The sequence below is a fragment of the Schistocerca gregaria genome, chromosome 7 (genome assembly GCF_023897955.1).
Source record: "Schistocerca gregaria isolate iqSchGreg1 chromosome 7, iqSchGreg1.2, whole genome shotgun sequence".
Lineage (NCBI taxonomy): Eukaryota > Metazoa > Arthropoda > Insecta > Orthoptera > Acrididae > Schistocerca > Schistocerca gregaria.
Genome location: NC_064926.1, coordinates 83,204,810 through 83,227,410, shown reverse-complemented (window position 1 = coordinate 83,227,410; position 22,601 = coordinate 83,204,810). Strand labels below are relative to the sequence as shown.

Genomic DNA, 22,601 nt, shown 5'->3' with positions numbered 1-22,601 from the left:
GCAGAAACACCTAGGCTACTGTACATTCAAAATTAGACACATGAAATTGTAATGAAACTGATTCGGGCATAACGTAAGCATTAATAATAATAAGATGAAGTTAGATATTTTTCTGCTTTAAACAGAGATACATTTTGTATCGTAAAACAACCGTCAGTTATGGCATACAAGAAAACAGCAAAGACGTAACAGGAAAATAACATTTCAGCAAACGCTCAGTAATGTTCATGTCTGTGGAGTTTGGTGGCCAGCGGAAGTGTTCCAATTTAGAGGAGTGTTCTTGTAGCCACTCTGTAGCAATTCTTGACGTGAGCGGTATCGCATTGTCCTGCTGGAATCGCTCAAGTCCGTCTGAGCGCACAATGAACACGAATGGATCAAGGTGACCAAACAGAATTCTTCACATAGGTACGTGTCACCTGTCAGAGTCTTACCTAGACGTGTCAGGGGTCCCATATCACTCCAACTGACCACGCTCCACACCATTATAGAGCCTCCACCAGCTTGAACAGTCCCCTGCTGACATGCAGTATCCACAGATTCATGGGGTTGTCTCCTTACCCATACACGTCCATCCGCTCGATACAATTTGAAACGAGAGTTGCCCGACCAGGCAACATATTTCCAAACATCAATAGCCCAATGTCAGTGTTGACGGTACCAGGTGATAGGTAAAGCTTTATGTCGTGCAGTCATCAAGGGTACACGAGTGGGTCTTCGGCTCAGAGAGTACGTGTCGATAATGCTTTGTGGAATGGTTCGCGCGCTGACACTTGGTGACGGATCAGGACTGAAATCTGCAACAGTTTTTGGAAGGATTGCCCTTACGTCACGTTGAACGACTCTCTTCAGTCGTCGTTGGTCCCGTTCTTGCAGGATCTGTTTCCGGTTGCAGCGCTGTCGCGGATTTGATATTTTACCGGACTCCTGATATTCACGGCACATTCGTGAAATGGTCGTACGGGAAAATCCCCACTTCATTGCCACTTCGGAGTTGCTGTGTCATAAAGCTAGTGCTCCGTCTATAACAACACGTTCAAACTCACTTAAATCTTGATAACCTGTCAATTTAGCAGCAGTAACCGATCTAACAACTCCGCCAAACACTAGTTGTGATAAGTAGGCGTTGCCGATTGCAGCGCCGTATTCTACCTGTTTACATTGTATTTGAATATGGATGCCTATACCAGATTCTTTGGCGCTTCAGTGTACTTAAAAGAACAAGAAGCGCAGGCAAGGATGTGGAAAGGACCGTATAGGGATTTTATGGAAAGAATTTAATGGAAGGAAACTAAGGCGTTGATGAAAACCATTGAAACACTGCATCAGTTTTCCGAACTTGTATTTGAAACCCTCTCTTCGAGAAAATGAGAGCGGTGCTCCAACCATAGGGCGCCGGAGCGAGGTGGCGGCGGAGTCATGCACAGTGCTGGACGCAGCAGGCGCCTCGCAGCCTCGCCTGTGAGCAGCACACTCCAGGCAGACCGTCGCGGTTGCCGCGCTTTGCGACGCGACGTTTCCATAGTTGCGTGAGGCGACTACTCGCCGTGCCAGCCTGTCGCTTCCGGTGCGTTTCTGTCTTCGTCTCCATAGCCATGTATTTATCTTCCTTTCTTGCTTCAATAAGCGCAAGATTTGGGCAGCGTTTGCAGCAAGCATGCTTCACTGTAGTGTGAGTTCGAACACTCCTTTCAAGCCGGCAGTGGTGGCCGTGCGGTTCTAGGCGATACAGTCTGGAACCGCGCGACCACTACGGTCGCAGGTTCGAATCCTGCCTCGGGCATGGATGTGTGTGATGTCCTTAGGTTAGTTAGGTTTAAGTAGGTCTACGTTCTAGGGGACTAATGACCTCAGAAGTTAAGTCCCATAGTGCTCAGAGCCATTTGAACCAGACCGTCTACCGTAAACATTTTAGTGAATGTGTTTTTTTAAGGAAGCTCGCATTGGTGCCTGCGATTGTGATTAAATAAGTGAGTACTGAAAAGTGAAAATGTATGTGTTTCCTCTTTCACGTAAAGACTGAAAAATGTAAATAAAAAAATAATAATTTTGTATAAATCGACATTACCCTTTCATGTTTCTATGTTATTTATGTAGGTGATTTGTAAAAATCCGTCGTGTCACGTTCTTCTATGACTGAATAAGGTTAACTTTGCGAGTGTAATATCAAGGAAGTTTGCAAAAGCCAATTTCTTTCAAAAGTCGACAACTACAGTAACATCACTTGTTTCAAATATTTAATTTTGTTCAAAAATATTTTTTTCACAAAAATAAATAGGGTGTGATGTGGCGAAACAAGCGCTGTATCATTTGAGAGATACAGAGTCGAGCGAGTGTGCCGCGACTTACCCCAGTTTACTGCTACTGGTGCCACGTCATCATAACGCGCCTGTTCGTAGCGTCCAAAGTATTGCACCGTAATCTAAGAATCAAATAAAAAATTAAAGTAATTAAAGTAACTTTTCCAAACTTTGTCAGTAAATGTTTTAGTATATCAATACTAAAACTGCTAAATCTCAGGATCATTTGATGAATATGTTTCACTAAATACATTGTTTATGTAAAAAGCCAAATATTGTTCAGAGTGTGCTTATGTACGTTCCAATTAAATGTTACACGTCTCAACTTGATCGGAGAAGTATTTAGTCCAAATCAGCGTTTTTACGAAAAACTGAAGACACTAAAAGACTCAGGAAAATGTAAATTGGTATCAAGCTTCACTTTGATGTAAAAACATTAACTGTGTGATCACATTAAGCCACCTCTAATAGTTTTAAAGTAATTTACTAAAAACTAGATTTGGAACAGAAACGACTTCAGTTGTAATAGATGAATTATCATTTACTTTAATGACAGAATGTTCTGATTACAGAATTTTATTGCATGTATTACATAATAAAGATATTACAAGTTTCAAGATTACGATGCAAATAACAATCACTACAAGGACTCTTAATGAAGTAGTTCAGAGGTCATGTTCTGCTTTAGGTTCCGTTCTAAAAATTCTAGTCGGCAAAGTTTAAAAGCAGCTGAGCCAAAACGTATCCTGTAATTGAAGCCATTCATATAAAAATTACAAAGATTATAAATCTATACACAACGGTGTTTTAAAATAATATGTGTCCGAGAAAGTTGCCATTTAGGTGTTGCTACGTGGACATCCAGCGGTTGATGTCAGATGTTCCATTCGGCCTCCACTGCGCCCGTAAATAAATAGGGCCTGAGGGGCAGTGACACACTCACACCGCACTCAACTATCAATCGGTCGGCATCAATAAAACGTAAGTTTACGCGCTGCATCGGATGACGTCACAGTCAGTGTGCTGCTAAACGCATGTTTTTGGTAAAAGTAGGAAGGGAACTCGCGAGGACAGAACGCCGTTCTGGAAGTAGCTGTTTGGGTGCCGCCCGTAATGTTGACAAAACCTCGTAGCAAGGGGTGAGATTTTCCGCCACACCTGTGGTGGGCATTTAGCTTCGATGGTCAGAAGTCAGGGCGAAAGGCCATTTAATTTAAACCTGCAGTAGAAGTCACCTTAGAACTGCTCGTAGTGCTATTTATTATAGGGTCATTATTATTATTATCATTACTTTCAGGATTATTAGTATGTTTGTGCGTGTGCATTTTTTCTGAATATATGAATCAGGTAGAATGCAAAAGTTTTATTTATAATCATACTTCCCGATTCCGCTGAGTAAATAGAGAGTAGAAGCATTTCTTTCAGTGAACACAAGAAGAAAGTGGACTTGCAGACTGGAAACTATGGTCAGTATGTTCTCCATCGCTTTCTGGTTGACCGCAAAAATAGTTTTCAGGCTCTTGTAAAAGACGGCAAAGCTTTATGTTTTACTAATTAACCCGCCGCCACGTACAGTGAATATCCTAAAGTGCCTTACCCACAGGTATTCGGGAAAGTGCTTCAGTTTTACAGCGGTTTCGTGCGTTCGTGGTGGTGTATGGGATCGACGAGGCCTTCTTATTTGAAGACCATGACACTGTCCACCATGAGGGTACTCAGCTGGCTACGGGAAGTCTTATAGGACCATTCCCACACCCAGGTTCTATGCTGGGTCCGGGCGACCATCACTTCTCATCCGGCGGCAGCTTCTCACGGTGTGTCAGGCAAGTAAGCTCCTCACAATTCCGACTTCGCCCGCATACCTTACTGTTGCTCGTCAGCCTCAGGAACGTCTTCTCTCCAATTGTTCACGAGCCACAATGCCATTTGGAATCTGCGAGTAGTGTGTGCTGGGGTCATTCGGTGTGGAGCAAGTACAACCTAAAACCGTCTGTCGCCCTGTTTACTGCAGAGGCCGTGCGTAATTTTAGATTTAGTGCAGTACTGGAGAGATAGTGTTCGTGCTTCTGTTACTGATGTGATGTTTTCTTTTATATGAGCACAACAACTGACCACCTGTCTTTACGCATGGATCTAAGCATGCAGATCCCGTCGGCTGCTCTGCCGTTTTCCCCAATCGTGTCCTCTAGGTCCAACTGCCTCAAGAATTTACTGTCTTCGAGGCAGAATTACATGCGATCTTGCGGGCACTGGGGCAGATCAGACGTTCTTACGGCGCTGAATTTCTTATCTGTTCCAATTCTTTGAGCCCCTTCGCTCTCTCCAACGTTTGTACCTAACAAATAAAGTAATCCAGATCATCCAGAATGCCCTCCTCCAACTACAAAGACTACAAGGTCATATTGCGAAGAACGAAAGAGTTGATCTAGCACTCAAGTTCTTTCTGTGTGCCATCACCCTGCATGCTATCATCTCGTTTTGAGGTACGGTTGGAAGACGAGTGTGGCTGGAAGTGACCGACAAGAAGCTCTATGTAGTAAAGCCCACAAGTCGGCAGTGCGTACCTACTTCCTGTCACGTCGACGGGACGAAGTCCTTTCTACTCACTTTGCGTGGGCCACAGCACCCTGACCCATGGCTTCTTACTCTGGTGAGAGGAAGCTCTAGCGAGTGGCGCTTGTGGCTTACAGATGGTTGTGCGCCACATTTTATTAGACTGTGTTTTATTTTACGACCAGCTGACCGCGGCGAATACGAAGGTGGATCTGGTCCCCGTTTTAAGTTTTTGTGAATTGTTGAACATTTTTCCCAAGATTTTAGGGCGATGGTTATAATGCGTTAACAGGTTGTCTGCCTCATCCATATTTTTGTACGTGGTCAGCCAGTCATGTACGCCTGTACTTTTCTTTTAACTCCTTTGTCATTTTGCTTTTGTTTTAATCTTGTGTACAATCACTTTTGCTCTTGCGCCGTAGTTTTAGAGCATGTAAGTGTGACTGTGTGCTCGATTCGAGTGCATGAGTGTAGACGAATATCGAGGTTTTGGCCATATTCGTTTGTTTCAGTAACTGTAAGGGTACTGATGACATCGACGTTGAGTGCCCATGAGCTCCAAATATCATCATTGTCAGCTGATCGTAGCCGTCAAAATAGCGTCTGTAACGAATATGTGTTCCAAACAGTGAGGTGTCATTCAGTTCCTTTTGGTAGGAAACCAGAACATCGCACTAACTCAAAGATGGTTGCAGAATGTCTACAGAAAGGTGGCCGTGAACAAAAGCACTGTGAGCCTTTGGGCGAGACATCGGTCGTCAGTATGACAAGCAAGCTAGTCTGATTTCCAGTGTGCCTTCCGGCAGCGTAGAGAAGTTGTTCCTGAAATGTTGGACCGTGCGGACACTTTCACTCGAGATGATCGACGGATCACCACCACGCACCGCGCTGCACTACTGGACGTCTCTGTTGGTGGTGCTGTCTCGTTCGTCCACCAGTTGGGCTACTCAAAGGCCTGTGGCTGCCGTGTTCCTCGCCGCCTACCGGAAGACCGAAAAGAGCAACGAAGGACCACCTGTGCGGGGTTACTTGACCGTTGCGAGGTTCATTGTCGATCATCCTCATAGGCGATGAAACACGGGTTCGTCATTCCGAACCGTAAATAAAACGACAGTCCATGGATTGGCACCACACTACACCACGTCGCTTCCGGAAAGATGTACAAAGCCGCACCCTTAGCAGGGAAGGTCAGGGTGAGGGTCTTCTGCTACAGTTCCACTCCAGTTAGGTTCTTTTTAGTCAAAGCTTAGCATCTGAGTTGGATAACAGTTTGTGATTACATAGTTTTAGTAATACGTAGATTTTTTTGTAGAGTGGGAGGTAAAGTTGGGCTAAATTTCATGTATAAACCTTTATATACTGGGGAGGTTAAAAAGTGTACTGTACTACACCCAGAAAACTGAAGAAACTACCCCATCTTGTTCGTCACCATAAAAATGCAACCGAACTTCTCCTTCTCCATGACAACACAAGGCCTCACACAAAGCTGTGCACCCGAGAGGATTTCAAAAAACTTCATAGGACCGTTCTCCCTCATCCACCCTACAGCCCGGATTTCGCATATTCCGACATACAACTGTTTCGCCCAATGAAGGATGCACTCCGCGAGAAGTTGTACGTGGATGATGGGGAGATTATTGATGCAACAAGACATTTGCTCCGATGTCTAACAGTAGAATGACACCATGCGGGCATTTAGAACTTCCCAGTATGGGGGAGTGAGCCGTTGCTCTGAACGAAGGTTATATTGAGAAATAGGGTTTTGTGGCCAAAAGGGAGAGGAATACGATGATGTATTGGAATCGCGACGAAGACCGACCTGCTTTCAGAAAAAAATTGGTTGAATTGCTTATTCAGCGCCTCTCGTAGATAGGCAAACGAAAAAAAGAATTAGTACACCTGGGACGAAGACATCGATTTTCACCCGATGACATATGCCGCCTGGCGGTAAGACATTTACTGATAATGGTTTCAGTGTTGTCAGGCAACAGACAGCGTAGTGGCATAATTACCAATTCACCATCTGTGTCTACCCTTTAATAGCGAACGCTCGCAGCCAGAAGGCTCCCTATGGTGCAGACATGTGAAGCAAGAAGACAATCAAGCCACAGAGAACCATTAATGCTTCATACAGCCAACTGAGTGAGTCAGAAAGCGCTGAAACTGTGGGTCTTTTCATAGAATTGCCTTACACGTTGCACGTGGTGCGTCAGTTGTGCAACGATGCTGGTATCAGTGGTCACGTGTACACTCCCATACCAGTAAACGAGGTTCTGGACGTCCACGCAGCACAGTCTGCTAGGCTCGTGAAACTATAAGGGTAGCAGCGGCATATCGCACAGCTGCCCCGGCACACATTAGAGGGTTTGTTAGCCCAGAGGTGTAAATACGAACAGCACTACAGGTACGCACGTCTCTAGCCAATCTTCCTTTCACGTCATACCATCGACGCGCAGGGCTCAACTGGTGCCGTCAAGATCACTTGGAATGGCGCGCCGTGCTCTTCACCGATGTCAGTAGATTCTGACTGCACGCTAGTGATGGTCGTTTTCTAGTACTGGAGGGAAATGTTGGGAATAAAAGTCGAAGAGGGAGACGAAGAGGCTTGCTTAGGACAGAGCTGCATGGAGAACTGTGTCAAAGCAGTCTTCGTACTGAACACCCTGACAACAGCAGAATATAGTGAGAGGGAAGGAGATGAACAGAGAAATAAAAGAGATGGAGATGGACAGAGACAGTGGAGGGGAACGTTGGTGGGGAGAGTGGGGAGGAGGAAATGATCAGAGAGAAAGAGAGGAGGAAATGTCAAAAGGAAGCGGAAGAGATGTATAGAGGAGGAGATGGATACAGAATGCAAAGGTGACGAGCTGAAGAGAGGGAGGAGGAGGTAGACAGATAGAGGGCAGGAGGAATTTGATAAAGAGGGTGGAGGAAGTGTTGGAACTAGAATGGGGAGGAGCAGACGGATAGAGATGAGCAGATGGAGGGAGAGGTGCAGAGAGAGAGAGTAAAGGGGGAGGGGGGAGGAAGAGGTAGAGGAGCAGTAGGAAAATATGTGGTAAGTTCCTATGAGACCAAACGGCTGAGGTCATCGCACCCTGGGCTTACACACTACTTAATCTAACTTATGCTAAGGACAAGACACATCCCCATCTCCGAGCAAGGACTCGGACATCCGACGGGGGGCGCCGCGCGAAACGTGGCAAGGCGCCTCAAATCGCAAGGTACCCCGCCGGCGCCAACAATGGTAACTGCATGTAAATGGCACAATAAAACCTGTCCGATGGTTCGTTGTTCGGTTATGTCACACATCGGATTTGTCTGGAACAGTACATGACAACACAAGGTGCTCAGCTATTATACACGTATAAGTAATAGTGAGCATATATGTTTATGAGGTTGAAATATTACACACCCTGTTCTCGAAAAAAGATTCAAGTTGTGCCCTCCTCCCCCCCCCCCCCCCCCCCCGGTCAACATCCCGCGAAAATGAGGGCGCTGGCTGTAATCCTGCTGTACAGTGCTTCGCGCTCAGGTGTATATTCTGTTGGTCATAACTATGTACTGTCGAAAACATGGGCTACATTTTCCCTTTTGATCATTTGCAGGGGTCTGGTACCTTCCAAGTAAGCATTTTCCTCGTTGAAATACACTTACGGAAAAAATCACAACACTAAGAAGGGGCAGTGAGACATGAACGGAAATTGGTAGGCGTATTTCTGCACATTAAAGATGATGTATATCCAGATTTCTTACCAGTCGCATTTTAAACGCGTTACACTAGCCACATGAAAAAGCGTACACTATTAAGTAGTGGTTTTGACTTCGTTCATATGTACTGTTTGTGTTTTCCTTTTCTTTTTCGTTTATAAATGTGTAGCTATGGTGTTCTTTTAATCATTGACAAAGGTCTTCTCAGGCACTTGTGGGTTTTATTGTTCTGAAGAAGGTGTAGTTATCTACGCCGAAACCTGAGTTAACACTAGGTGCTTTTTTTCGTAATCGAGGCGGGTTTTTAGTTTTGTAATATAATTGAATAGTATCGGCATGTGACTCAGCACGAGATTGGGTCATCATACTTTGGCGAACCGGACATTCAAGAACATTGTTTTGGTGTCAACATTTAGTTGTGAAAGACTTGTTCCTGATGGATTCGGAACATTTTCATCGAAGCTCAGAAACAGGCTCTTGTCGTCGGGTAATAGCAAATGCTCAGATTGCCCGGCTTGACACATTTCATTATTATCATACTAATTCAATTAACTACCATGCGACTCATGTTTCGATCAATCGATTTGATTTTGATGCTAATTACAGCAATGATATAATTGACTGTCAGGGTCAAGCCATCTTTTCCTATTTATTAACAATACCAATTATGACTGGGAATCTGCGCCTGTCTAATATTAGATTATGTTTGCTATCTGAGGTCTGGAAAACCTACAGTTAGTCCCAGTGGGACGATGGGACGAGATGAGCACTGTGATACTCCCTAAGGTCGTAGGTACATTTGTGAGACGACGCCGACAAAGAGAGGCGTAATAGCTGTGACCGTATGGTTCACCTCTAGCTGCCGACCCTTATTATTGTATGCAAATGTGGTAACACAATACCAATTGCAGAGCGCTTCGACGCACATAGCTCTACTTGTGAAAGTGGTGGCGATTTATTTAGTAGGAGCGAGTGTTCACGTGTCATATATATATATATATATATATATATATATATATATATATATATATATATATATATATATACTCTTAATGGAATCGGCGAAATACCAAGAGGAAGGAAGACAGTGGCCAGGGGGCACTACACACTACATTAGTAGTATGTGTGTAAGTTGAGGACCTGAACCTCACGGGAGGCGTACTAGGGGAATCTGTGACGCTGCTATGACCACTGTCCGGATCGCTTAGTGGTAAGAGAATCTGCCTATTAACCTACAGATCCATTTTCCTATCACCGCCCGGCAGAAATTTTCAACTCTTCCCATTAGTTTCAATCAATGCCCTCTTGTAACCAATGACTGTATTTGTTTTGTGCCTTTTTATTCTGTTCGGAGACCTAATGCGCTGTAGGAATGTCGTGCACAACGTACTAGTCCAAATGGAATCTTGGAACGATGACCCGTGAACACTCGCCCCTAGTAAATAAATCGGCACTTTTACAAGTAGGTACGGGTGCGTCGAAGCGCTCAGCAGTTGATATTGTGCACAGTCCAGCGACTTCTCGACTTCCCGGAGTACTGGTTGGCTTGACAAGACATTTAAACAGATTTATACTCCCCTACAGGACGCAAAGAAAGTCAAGTTATTTAGTTTTCTTTCCTGTGCGTTTTCGCCAGCGGGGTGAAAGCATGTTGTGTCCATCTGACGCCAAGCCCTCGTGGGATGAAGGGTTTTTCCACAAACGAGCAAGAAACAATATTACGCCACATTATTAAAATTACTGTTGAGACTGGGATGTTCTTAAATTTGAGCATGGGAGCACCGCACATTGGTGGGCAAAGAAGAGAATCAGTAACATAGATTCGAGGCCCAGAATGTTCTCAGTGGACAGGCGCCTTTTACACAGTTCTTTGGTGGAATAATAACAGCTACTTCACAATTACACCTTGTCTAGTGTTGCGCAGAATTATTTCATTGGAGAATGAAAGTTTTTGTGCAATCTCTAAACAGAGAAGGGACAGAAGACACCGTTTTCACACACTTCTTCTCTCTCACGCTGAGAACGCTACAGACTCGTCGATTACTAAGGGCGGTAACCTTCAGTTCTAGGTTAATATCTTGAATGCAAAGTGCTAATGTTCCACTTTAATACACACATCAAAAAAGTTTTGCGTCACCTCGGTTCTAAGGGTACCGCAAATGTACAGAAGATTGGAATAGAATCACCACAAACATCATTTCCGCCCTTTTATTGCTCATAAAAACCACACATTGCATGTTGTACCACCATAGAGCGAGACCTTCAGAGGTGGCGGTAAAGACTGCTGTTCACACCAGTACCTCTAATACCGAGTAGCACGTCCTCTTGCACTGATGCATGCCTGTATTCGTCGTGGCATACTATCCATAAGTTCATCAAGGCACTGTTGGCCCAGATTGTCCCACTCCTGAACGGCGATTCGACGTATATCTCTTAGAGTGGTTGGTGGGTCACGTTGTCGATAAACGGTCGCAGGTTCGAATCCTGCCTCAGGCATGGATGTGTAGTTCTAAATTCTAGGGGACTGATGACCACAGCAGTTGAGTCCCATAGTGCTCAGAGCCATTTTTTTCTAGTCGAGCGCTGTCGTTGTCCTGAAGGAAGACATTCACAAGATGTCCACGATGGAGGAACGAACTCTCGTCCATGAAGACGGATGTATCGCCAATATGCTGCCGATATGATTCCACTATCTGTCGGAGGATGGCGTTCACGTATCGAACAGCCGTTACGGCGCCTTCCATGACCACCAGCGATGTACGTTGGCGCACATTAAGCCACAGGGAACCTCCACCTTGCTGCACTCGCTGGACAGTGGGTGTAAGGCGTTCATCCTGACCGGGTTGCCTCCAAACACGTCTCCGACGATTTTCTGGTTGAAGGCTCATCGGTGAAGAGAACGTGACGCCAATCCTGAGCGGTCCATTCGGCATTTTTTTGGGTCCATCTCTACCGCCCTGCATTGTGTCGTGGTTGCAAAGATAGACCTGGCCATGAACGCATCATGCAACCTATTGCGCACAGTTTTAGTCGTAACACCACGTCCTATGGCTGCACGAAAAGCGTTATTCGAGCCTTGCTGTAGGGTGTAAGTAGGATGTTTAGGTTTTCATGTCGGTAACGTCACGTAGCGCTCTGTATGAAAACCACTGACTGTGCTGTGTGCAGTCTGTGGCTGGTTTGCATTGTTGGGATTTGCTACTGTAGTGTTGGGCAGTTGGCTGTTAACAGCGCGTAGCGTTGCGCAGTTTGAGGTGAGCCGCCAGCAGTGGTGGATGTCGGGAGAGAGATGGCGGAGTTTTGAGAACGGATGATCCGGACTTGTGTCCATCAGAGGCAGTAAATTTGAAAGACTGGATGTCATGAACTGATATATATATTATGACTTTTGAACACTATTAAGGTAAATACATTGTTTGTTCTCTATCAAAATCTTTCAATTGCTGACTTTGCCTATCAGTAGTTAGTGCCTTCAGTAGTTAGAATCTTGTATTCAGCTGGCAGTATTGGCTTTTGCTGTATTGCAGTAGTTCGAGTAATGAAGATTTTTGTGAGGTGAGTGATTCATGAAACTTATAGGTTAATGTTAGTCAGGCCCATTCATTTGTAGGGATTGTTGAAAGTCAGATTGCGTTGCACTAAAAATATTGTATGTCAGTTTAGTGTTGGTCAGAACAAGTAAAAAGACTAATGTCTGAGTACGTTCAGTTTCCCTCAGCTGTTTGAAAAACAAATAATGTAAGAGATTTTCCAGTGCAGTACTTCATAAATTTTTCTAAGGGGTCATTTCATATGGCGACCCTGCCAGGATCTGAGCCATAATTCTTAGGTAGCAGTCATTCACTGCAGTAGTAGCCCTTGGGCAGCCTGAGCGAGGCATGCCATCGACAGTTCCTGTCTCTCTGTATCTCCTCTATGTCCGAACAACATCGCTTTGTTTCAGAACGAGAAGCCTGGACACTTCCCGGGTTGACAGCCCTTCCTGACATGCCTTCTAGGCATGGTTGAACTACAGACCACACGAGCTGCGTACTTTCTTCCTGGAGGACTAACTGGAACTTCTCGGCTGTTGAACCCCATCGGTCTAATAGGGGCTACTCACGCTTGCTTGTTTTCATCTTTGGGCGGGTTTAGTGACGTCTCTGAACAGTCAGAGAGGGAATATGTCTGTGATGCAATATACAAAGTCAACTTCTGCTTTCAAGGGTTCTGCGAACCGCGGTGATGTAAAACATTTTTTGATATCTGTTTTTATTTTATAGTTCGTTATGAAGAGGCTTTCGGCTTCTTAAAAATTATGGAAGAGTAATACTTTGTATTCAAGAAATTATTCAGTTTGTGTTCCTCCAAGAAGCGACGAAATATAACGTAAATATTTTCAATTCTAGATTTAAAGCACGCATTATGCTCTGGGATGTGAAAGGATGCAAAACTCCAAGACTGAGAGTCGGCCTGAGTGTTGTCTAGCGAGATCCATTGACAGCCACACATACCATCCGCAGCCTGCGTTTCGACACAATAATTGTAGTGAGATTATCGAGCGGCATCGCCTGATTAAAAAGGAGGAAATTTAGGCCTTTTCTAATAATTCATGAAGGCTCATGAAGGCCTTTCTTAAATCATCAGCGCAGGTGTAAAAAAAAAAAAAACACTTAACGCCGCCCGGACATGCTTTGGAAGGCCCAATCGTACCCACCAGCCACCGTGTCATCCTCACCATACAGGCGTCACTAGACACGGATATGGAGGAGCATCTGGTCAGCTTACCGCTCTCCAGGCCGTATGTCAGTTTACGAGACCGGAGCCGCTACTTTTCAGTCAAGAAGCTCCTCAGTTTGCTTCACAATGGTTGAGTGCTTGCCAACAGCTCTCGGCAGACTGGATGGTCATCCATCCAAGTGCTAGCCCAGCCCGACAGCGCTTAACATCGGTGATCTGACGGGAACCAGTGTTACCACCGCGGCAAGGCCTTTGGCAGGCAAGCAGGTGTTCTTGCATGTTATTTTCACTTGACTGATACAATCTTACAATCACTTCGTGTCTATCGTTGCTATGTTTCAGACAACAAATATGTTTCGATGTTAACTGCTTTTGATCCCCTTTTCCCTAACTTAAAGCTGTACCAAACTAATTATAGATAGTATACAGCTTTTATTAGATGTTTCTTTTGTCGTGTGCTGAATTAAACCTTATTTCAAAGTCACTGATTGACTAGTGCAAACTGAATATAAATGGAATTAACTCTGGATTCACATGGGCCTAGATTTTAATTTAGTAATTACTGAATCGCTTTTTCATGCAGTGTAGTGTTAGTGATGTGTTGAAAGCCAATACCCATGACTCAGTTACAGAAGCTACCTATTTGAAATCGTTAAATCCGTTGCTCGACAGCAATTGATTTAGTAGCTGAGTACACTGAGGAGCGATCTGCCTCTCAATAACGCAGCTGATGGCTAGCCGATAGCTTTCCTGAAGTAATGCGCACAGTCTCGGGTTGGCTCTTCGCAAAATACGTATACACCATCGTAGCAGTAGAATAAATTTGGATATATTAGTACTTGCTGTTTATAAGTTGAACCATCTGTCTAAGTGCTCTATGAACTGAAAACAAGCATTTCCAAGAAAATTATCACTTGTTTCTTTGTTTACACTAGAAATTTTGCGACCACAGTTTTACATGATAGAAGAACAGTCAGTGGTGAATGGAAACAACAAATTCTTTGCCATAATCCATTGAAAAACACAATCGGAAACTTGCTATATTTTACTCCACGACATTGTCGGCTGCCTCACACCACGTAAAACAGTTGATTATATAAGAGATTACAAAACGGAGATGTCTCGATGTCAGTGTTCAGTTCATTTATAGCATCACGTCTTTCTGTTCCCAGGCAAAATAACTGCGAAGACAGCTGTCTTAATCACCTTTAGCGGCTGCTGAGTCCTTCCGAAACTTCTTTTTTGAGGTATCATTTACATCTGCAAAACTGCACAACATTTCACACTGAGGTCATTGGCGGAACATTCATCAAATCATTTTCAGACTATCTCTCGATCGTTCCTATCTCGAGAAGCACGAGGGAGAAGCAAACTCTTAAATCTGTCCGTGCGAATGCCGTTTAACTTCGGTGCTAATTTCTAACCGTCGCATTCACAAGAGGAAGTTAGTGATTGAGATTTCGTGAAAAGATGCCACTCGAAATCGATTATCAAATCCGCAACACTCCCACCACTGTTTAGTGGTAACGCAGAGCGAGATGGCATTCTCTGAACGCTTACGACATTCTCCGTCGACTTTATCCAGTAAGTATCTCGTACCGCGCAGCAATACTCCAGAAGGCGATGAAGAAGCGCACTGTAGACGGTTTCTTTAGTAGATTTGTAGATTTTTCTAAGCGTTCTGCCAATGAAACCCAGTCTCTGGATTGGCTTCTTTGTGCTCGTTCCAGGTTAAGTTGTTCGTATCTGTAATTCCAATGTATTTAGTTGAATTAAAGCACTCCGTCTTCAGGCTACAAGTGGCCCATCGGGACCATCCGACCGCCGTGTCATCCTCAGATGAGGATGCGTATAGGAGGGGCGTGTGGTCAGCACACCGCTCTACCGGTAGTTATGATGGTTTTCTTTTACCGGAGCCCCTACTATTCGGTCGAGTAGCTCCTCGAGTGGAATCACGAGGCTGAGTGCACCCCGAAAAATGGCAACAGCGCATGGCGGCCTGGATGGTCACCCATCCAAGTGCCAGCCACGCCCGACAGCGCTTAACTTCTGTGTTCTCACGGGAACCGGTGTATCTACTTCGGCAAGGTCGTTGAATTTAGTTGAACTGACAGCCTTCAGACGTATTTGAGTTATAGTGTATTGCAAATTTAACAGATTCCTTTTCGTACCCATGCGTAGAATCTGACTCTTCCCGTTGTTTAGAGTCAATTGCCTCTTTTTAAATCACTCAGATATCTTATCTAGATTATTTTTCAGTTCGTTTAATCTTCTGATTAATTTAGTAGATGGTAAAAAGGGTTGCTCACATCGTCTTCTAAATCGTTTGTATACATTGGGAACAACAGGGAACCTACAATACTTCTGTTTTATCAATGTGAGGAAAGTACTTACAGAATACTTTAGAAGGAATGTAAAAATGTTGGAATTTTAAAGATAAGGATTTTGAGGAAAATATATAATGATTTATGCCAAAAAAGTTTCTTAAAATGGTTTTGTATGAACTTAAACGGCAGTAGTAATATAAAAGCGGCGCTTGTTAAAAACTCTTTCGCGCATTATTAGTGTAAACTTACACTTCATCATAATCACGTGGTGATTTCTTTTCAATGGAAATAAACAGATGACAACTTATTGCGATTCATCTTACATCGTGTCCATCGCACGTACCATTGTACTAGGAGACAATTGGAGTGATAACACAACAGGGTGCGGCTAGAAACATTGCGGAAGGAAAGAAGCACCGAGGTGAAAGAGCAATAATGTGACGCAATGAACAGAGGAACACGAGTTGCAAATTTTGGAGTAAGAGCAGGAAGCTTAGTACAGGTGACTCTATTCTGCAATTGCTACTTCGCTCAACTTGACAGGAGGGTATAAGATGAACATCAACAAGAGCAAAACGTAGATAATGGAATGTAGTCGAATTAAGTTGGGTGACGCTGAGGGAATTCGATTTGGAAATGAGACACTTAAAGTAGTAAAGGAGTTTTGCTATTTGGGGAGCAAAATAACTGATGATGGTCGGAGTAGAGAGGATATAAAATGTAGACTGGCAATGGCAAGGAAAGCGTTTCTGAAAAAGAGAAATTTGTTAACATCGAGTATAGATTTAAATGTCAGGAAGTCGTTCCTGAATGTATTTGTATGGAGTGTAGCCATGTATGGAAGTGAAACATGGACAATACATAGTTTGGACAAGAAGATAATAGAAGCTTTCGAAATGTGGCGCTACAGAAGAGTGTTGAAGATTAGAAGGGTAGATCACGTAACTAATGAGGAGGCATTGCATAGGATTGAGGAGAAGAGACGTTTGTGGTACAACTTGACTAGAAGAAGGGATCGGTTGGTAGGAAATGTCCTGAGGCATCAAGGGATCACAAATTTAGCATTGGAGGGCAGCGTGGAAGATAAAAATCGTAGAGGGAGACCAAGAGATGAATACACTAAACAGATTCAGAAGGATGTGGGTTGCAGTAGGTACTGGGAGATGAATGAGCTTGCACAGGATAGTGTAGCATGGAGAGCTGCGTCAAACCATCTCAGGACTGAACAGCACAACAACAACAACAACAACTTCGTTCAAGTGCTTCTGATTCAAAATTTGAAAACGGACAGTGCGATGATAATAGCGTGATTATCGTACGGCGTGGTTACGTGTTTACGTGGCTTTCTTGCATATCTTATGGGGAATAAATATAACGGGAAAAAGGACTATCGGACAGGTTTTATCTGCGTTTTACTTATTAGATGAACGAGATTTTGTACTGCATCTATGTAGCATTTACGTGGTGCTAAGCTGCTATATTACGGAGCACTTTGTCTCTGCACAAGCGTGGTTGCGTAGGAATACAAAACAGCTACTAAACCTCTATTTATCGACCACAACGGCAGTGTGATATTAGCTGCCATCGACGGACTCTGTGGTCTTGTGGGGACATTTTAAACGACCAAAGGCAGAAATAAGAAATAAAAGGCAATTTCTCACGCGACTTATGCTGAAACATTCACTGGCGTGACAGCTGATGGCAGCCTACTTAAAGACATAATGTTCCCTGAAATACATCCGTAGTCTGTACTGTTCAAATCGAAAGTCCCACGGATGTGATCCAGCTAGCCGCTCTTGGCAAAACAGTAGGCAGTATTCCAAAGCACAATTAACATACCCGTACGAAAGAGTAGCAATTAGGGGGACGGCAGACGTAGCGAGCTGGCACACACACGTGTGGAAGCCGGCCACAAGGTACACCATTTGCATCTCATTTCAACGGCAAAATTACTTACTGGATTTTATGACAAGCATTGATGGTAAACTGCTAAATTCAGCCACTGTTATGTAGCAAAAATCTGGTTGCTGAAATTCGCACCTGCCGACAACTCCAAATTTACTGCATAACTGCTGATTCTACAGCGGATCTTGGTAATAATGTTCGTCAGCAATGGAATATAAACCACTACTTTCCCACTGCTCTATCTTTAACGAATCGAAATCCCGTGTATACAACGTATCTGAATGTTTGTGGGCTCGTATCTCCTGAACTACATCATCATCAAATGATATAATTTGGCAGGTACATTCAGTGCCAAACAGACGTGTTGCGAGTGGAGTTATTAGTAAAGGAGTAACAAATTATAAGGCCACATATAACGCTAAAGTTTTACTGCATGAAGAGCAACACGATAAGCTTTCTCCTTTCCATGATACTGTAGAGGATGTCAGCGAGAGAAAGCTGCTAAAAGGATTGAGATTGTGTATAAAGTTTGTTGAAAGTCGTTAAATGCGCTCTTTCTGAACTAACGGATGAATATACTGTGCCTCAAGACCAAGGAAGAATTTCTAATTTTAATATTTGTCTTATTACACTACTGGCCATTAAAATTGCTACACCTCGAAAATGACATGCTACAGACGCGCAATTTAACCGACAGGAGGGAGATGCTGTGATATGCAAATGATTAGATTTTCACAGCATTCACACAAGGTTGACACCGGTGGCGCCACCTAAAACGTGCTGACATGAGGAAAGTTTCCAACCTATTTCTCATACACAAACAGCACTTGATCGGCGTGGCCTGGTAAAACGATGCTGTGACGCCTCGTGTAAGGAGGAGAAATGCGTACCATCACGTTTCCGACTTTTTTAACGTTCGGATTGTAGCCTATCGCGATTGCAGTTTATCGTATCGCGATATTGCTGCTCGCGTTGGTCCAGATTCAATGGGTGTTACCAGAATATGGAATCGGTGGGTTCAGTAGGGGAATACGGAACGCCGTGCTGGATCCCAACGGCCTGGTATCACTAGTAGTCGAAATGGCAGGCATCTTCCAGAATGAGATTTTCACTCTGCAGCGGAGTGTGCGCTGATATGAAACTTCCTGGCAGATTAAAATTGTGTGCCCGACACTCGAACTCGGGACCTTTGCCTTTCGCGGGCAAGTGCTCTACCATCTGAGCTATCGAAGCACGACTCACTCCCGGTACTCACAGCTTTACTTCTGCCAGTACCTCGTCTCCTACCTTCCAAACTTTGCAGAAGCTCTCCTGCGAACCATGCAGAGCTTGCACTCCTTTCAGTCGTTAGTTGACAGTTCCACCACGATTTTAAGGATTTCGATAGCATGTTATTCATCTCTTGTGCCTTATTTAATACCAAGACTCCCGAAACGCTCTTAAATTTTCCCTAATTAAGGATCTGTCTCCCATATCGACTCCAATTTTTCCCCATATTAGACATGTTCTGTCCTTAACAGACGCCTCCCATGTATCTTTCCCATCTACCCACTTTCTCCTCTGCGTTTAACACTGGAATTCCCGATATTGTCTTAATGTTACCAACTTTGCTTTTTATTTCGCCGAATGTTGTGTTGACTTATCTATATGCTGAGACTGTTCTTCCGACGATCATTTCTTTTCGAATTCTTCACATCTTTACTGCAGCTATTTCGTCTTTGTTGACAAGCTCTTCCTAATGATTTCATTCCTAAGGAATTTATATTGCTGTATCCCCTGAGCTTTTGTCGATCATTTCCTTCTGTTACACATGATCCCTTTGTAGCTTACCTTACTTTTCCTGTGTTTGTCTGTCCAGCTTCTGTGGCTTGCCCTTTTGTAAATGTCTATAGCCCAACGGCTGAACTGCCCACTGTAGCATCCATTATCGCAGTATTCATATAGCCTTAAAGTAGTTCACATGTGAAATAATTAATAAATGATCGAATGTGAGAACTTGGTGCTAAAGGCTCTGGGAAAAGCAATACTGGACGGCGAACTGTTTGTAAGTTGCTTGCATTTCCTAACAAAGAACTGTCGGTTTCATCGAACCTGGTGTAGCTACCTCGAAAAACGACAAAGTTAAGCATTACGGTTCTTGCTATTGTTGCGCAACACAATTAAAAGACCACTTTTTCGAAACCAATAATTGTCGCCCATTGCGAGGCAAGAGTTTTATATTTGGCTGATAGGTACTTGAAACACTCGTTTATATTGGTTCAAAAGCGCGGCACCCTATGACGTCACCCTCGAACTCGACGTCGCTTCAAATTGAGAAGTATCGACAGATGCTGAAAAAAGGCCACAATTCTGAAGTTCATGTGTGGTGTAAGGAAGGCCAGTGCTTTCACATTGGCACCAAGTTTCACCACAAATCTGCTCAAAGCCATGGCGAACATGTCTCACAGTGGGAAGGTCGTCACTTTCCCTCTTGCATTTCACCCTTTCTTTCGATGCCCGCGATGGATGTCAGAACCACCGCTTCCGTGGTTTAAATCGCATATTTTTCTTATAGGTGCCCAAGGAAAATATTTCAGGCACACCACCGCTCAAAATCGACAGGAAGAGGCCTCAGGAAGTGGCATGAAGGACGTCAGTGAAACCACCCCTTCCATTGGGACGTTGATTCCCACACATTTCTCAGTTGGAAACCACAGGTTACTGCGTGATGAGTAACAGGGCGTAGTTCTTTGGTCAATACTGCTGACAACCGTCGGACGATTCATCCCCTCTGTAAGGCCATCGATAGGCTGCTGTCCTTTCCAACTTAATCTGAACTTTGAAGTGAGATCGCAGTCTTTGCTCTGGTGTGCAGGGTGCAGCAACTAGGTACAATTCAAAGCCATTCGACAACATTCTAACGAAATCCGAAACATCAAGGGGTTTTGTGCCTTACCTGCCCTTCTCTTTCGTGTCCATCTGGTCACAGGAGGGTGCTACACTGACATGTGAGTACAACAAGAGAGGGATCCTCCAAGACCCTCCGTCTCGCAACACTCTCGTTGCAATCCACGCACCTTGTTCGACCACATTAAAAATGTACCTGTACAGAGAGTCTGACACCCATTCAGTCAGGTGGTGCTCTGCTGTTCCCGTAGCCCCTTAGGGGAGGCAACACCCTCGACACCGCCTGTATTCCGTACGCCTGAAAACAGGCGCTAGAGCAGCTGCAGGCTGCCGCTTAGCTGAACGGGTGTCAAAGGTTCCCTACAGGTATATTTTTAATTGATAAACGGCGAGTATGGGTTTCAATGAGGGTTTTACCGATCTCGGGGACGTGTCAATGTTGCACACCTGTGATCGCACACTGAACGTCGCAAAACAGCTGTTCATCACTCAGAGACCTGTCGCTATCAGATGTGAAGATGGGAAATGTGTGGGAATCAATGCCACAGGGGAAGGGGGTGGTTTCATAGACACCATTTTTGCTCCATTTGGATGGCTTTTCGTGTCGATTCTGAGCCTGTGTGTGATATATTTTCCTCGACCATCCACAAGAAAACCGCTTGATTTCAGCGCTGGGTGTTGCGGTTCTACATCCATTGCAGTGGTGTCAATGAAGAGTAGAAGTATACATTGTAGAGGTGTCAGAGGAAGATCGGAAATGCGGGTAAAGAGGGGTCGGATGGTCTTCCTTGTGTAAATGTGTGTGTGTGTGTGTGTGTGTGTTTGTGTGTGCGTGCCCGCCTCAGAGAGAGAGAGAGAGAGAGAGAGAGAGAGAGAGAGAGAGAGAGACTAAAGATTTATAAATGGTGATTCGAGCGAAGCCTGCTGCTTGTGCTCCTGTGGCACCACGAACGACGCCTGTGCAAAATCTCCAACACATTGCGATTGTCATTCTTGGTCGGAACAGCGTTCTGAGTAGTTTTGACTGCATTATGTCAGAGTTAAGTGGATTCCAACGTGGGCGAATTGATTCTGCTCGTATGAGGAGTGCGCCCGCAACCAAGGTAACCGAAATGTTTGGTGTTTCAAGAGGCACCAATCGAAAATTTGTGACGTATACTGAGAACGCGGGAAAACATTATCCGTAAAGTCACAACGCGGGCCAACGTGTGTGTTTAGAGCTCGTGGTAGATGGTCATTGAAGAGGACTGTGGCAAAAAATGAGAGGACAACATTTACAAAAGACACTGCAGATCTGAATGTCGCACTCGCGAACCCTGTCAGCATCGAAAGAACGCGACGCGAGCTCCAGACGCAGGCAACTGCAGGGCGATCTGGAATTCGAAAGCCACTCACTAGTGATTCAGAAGCCTGTAACAGGATAAAGTGGCGCCGAAGCGGTAAGACCTAGACTGTGAAGCAAGAGAAGAAAGTCATTTGGTCGCATGACCCTTTTTGCACGTTGTTCTTAATTTAGGGCCGAGCTTACGCCGGCCGCACAAGTGGAACATGGGGCGGTTTCGGTGATGATAGGGAAGCCATATAGTGGTATTCAATGAAACCCACGGTTACTGAGTGACGTCAAATTACTGCCAAGGTCTATGTGACCATTTTGGGTGATCAGATACATCCCATTGTACAGTGATTGTTTCCCAGTGGTGATATGTGTTCCACGGCAACGGCCCCCTGTCCACACAGCTCGCATCGTCTGAGATTATGGGCACGAGGGTGAATTGTCGCCTTCCTCCTAGCCATCAAAACCTCCATATCTCTATATTATTGAGCCTTTTGCTCCAGATAGGTGAGAAGGGAGAGTGATGCGTAACTGCCTACATCAATGTAACCTAAATGTGCCACTAATTTTTGTGAAAATGGTATAGAATTCGCTTTATGACTGTACAGAATCTGTATTTATCAATTCCGAGACGAATGGAAGCTGAATTTAATGGCAATGGCTGTGTAACACAATATGACGCACGATAAAGTGTTGTCGTTTTAGTGTTTCCATATCTTTGTCCATCCTTTGTATGCTGAGTAATTCGCGTTCCATGAATTACGCTGCGTCGAGACATATACTCAGATTGCGACGTTAGCGTTTGACTTACTGTTGTCAACAACAACAACAAAAATGGTTCAAATGGCTCTGAGAACTATGGGACTT

At 44.3% G+C, this 22,601-nt stretch overlaps 1 protein-coding gene across 1 annotated transcript in view; it reads right to left on the bottom strand.

Moving 5' to 3' along the window:
* Positions 1-22,601, bottom strand: part of LOC126282292 (zinc finger protein 628-like) — a 522,299-nt gene that overhangs the window by 374,297 nt on the left and 125,401 nt on the right. The window contains exon 2 of the mRNA XM_049981945.1: positions 2,350-2,422. The gene's annotated coding sequence lies outside the window, so the exon portion shown is untranslated. The remainder of the gene's footprint in view (positions 1-2,349; positions 2,423-22,601) is intronic.